The 1,796-nt window shown below is 41.5% G+C and overlaps 1 non-coding gene across 1 annotated transcript; it reads left to right on the top strand.

The window, feature by feature from the left end:
* Positions 1-402: 402 nt before the first annotated feature.
* LOC120257231 lies at positions 403-509 on the top strand. Its single transcript, XR_005535586.1, has one exon. It is a non-coding gene; the product is annotated as a small nucleolar RNA R71 (small nucleolar RNA).
* Positions 510-1,796: the final 1,287 nt, after the last annotated feature.

Genomic DNA, 1,796 nt, shown 5'->3' with positions numbered 1-1,796 from the left:
CCTTTGGTTTCGCTGTCTCCAATGTAGTCAACATTCTCAATGGATGCAACTAAGGAGCTTGCAATTGGACATTGGGCTGCATCATGCCCACCACCACAAGTGCTACAATTCATCACTGATTCTGACCTTGAACTACTGCCCATAAGAAGATCAAGCTTTCGAGTCAACACATCAACCTTCGCGGCCAAGGCATCATTGCTACTAACTTCATAAAGCCCAACAGTCTTTTGTGTAGATCCTCTTGAGGCCAAATGTGATTCATTGCTTGCCATACACTCAAGTAATTGCTCTGCCTCATCGGGATACTTGTTGCTAAGGGAACTACCCGCTGCAACATCAATGAGTTGGCGAGTAGCATAATTCAGCCCATTGTAAATGATTTGTACTCGCATCCATGAGGCCAAACCATGGTGGGGGCACCTTCTAAGGAGATCCTTGAATCTCTCATAGGCTTCAAACAATGTTTCGGACTCCCCTTGTTTAAAGGCTGAAATTTCTTACCTCAACTTCGCCGCTTTGCTTGGCGGAAAGTATCTCCCAAGGAACTTCTCAACCATATCCTTCCATGTTTTAATAGATCCCGGAAACAATGATGTAAGCCCACGATAAACTCCATCTCTCAAACTGAATGGAAATAGTCTCAAATGGATCGCATCGTCGGACACCCCATTAATCTTGAATGTAGAGCAAATTTGGAGGAACCGGGAAAGGTGGTCATGTGCATCTTCATTTGCTAGACCATTGAATTAAACCGAGTTCTAGACCATGCCGATTGTACTCGCTTTAATTTCAAAGTTGTTGAATGCCACGGTCGGTGCTTGAACACTGAACTCATCTCCCGTGAATTGGGGTATTTCTTATTCGGATAGAATGCATCGCTCTTCGGTCATGATTGAAGAATCTCTATCCTCAATTTCAATATTTTGCGTACCCAATCCTTCACCAACCTCTCTCAATCTCTGATGTAAAGTTCTTTCAATTTCAATATCCGGTGTAATCAATGTTGATGGATTTGAGGGTTTCATGCACAGTACCTTGCAAAACCGAGAAAGATAAAAATGAGTAAAGAATGAAATGGCTAGAGTAATAATCTAAATGTTTCCTAGAATTCCTTAAGAATTCCCTGGCAACGGCGCCAAAAACTTGATTGCTTCCCCGCAAGTGTACGTGATCGCCAAGAAATACCTCGCGCGAAGACACGAGGATCATATTCCACGGGCTAAGGATCTCCTATTACTCCTTCTCGAGCTATTATCTAGCCTAAGATCTCAAGTGATGGGTTTTACTCTACTAACAGTAATTAAAGCTAAAACGAGAGTAGGACCAAATTAGAGAGAACAAGCAATAAGCAAGCAAGAAAATCAATGAGATGCAAAGGCCTATGGATGAGGATCCCCTTGAGGGGTTATCATGCAACATGGATGATGATCTAAAGATGCAAGGGTAAAATGGACCATGAGATTCCAAGATTAGAACAACCCCAATTTCTTGGCCATTGAACCCTAATCCCATACGAACATAGATAGGAATTTCTTCGAAATCCACATTCCTACGATTGCATTGAGTACGAGGAAATCTCACTTAGGATTAAACCTACTCTTCTTCGGATTAAACCTACATGGAGGGCTACCAAACACCCGATTTCTTGGCATGATGATACAAGCATCGCCTTTTAATCCATTCATGATCTAATACATGCGAGCAAGTTACATCTACATGCATCATTCATAAAAGAGCTACATATTTCTCATTAGTGTAGCACTTAGAAAGAAAATAACATATTAAATCTCAAAATT

Source organism: Dioscorea cayenensis, unplaced genomic scaffold (assembly GCF_009730915.1).
Source record: "Dioscorea cayenensis subsp. rotundata cultivar TDr96_F1 unplaced genomic scaffold, TDr96_F1_v2_PseudoChromosome.rev07_lg8_w22 25.fasta BLBR01001960.1, whole genome shotgun sequence".
NCBI classification, from domain to species: domain Eukaryota; kingdom Viridiplantae; phylum Streptophyta; class Magnoliopsida; order Dioscoreales; family Dioscoreaceae; genus Dioscorea; species Dioscorea cayenensis.
The sequence above is the reverse complement of the archived record's forward strand: the minus strand, read 5'-3'. Positions and strand labels throughout refer to the sequence as shown.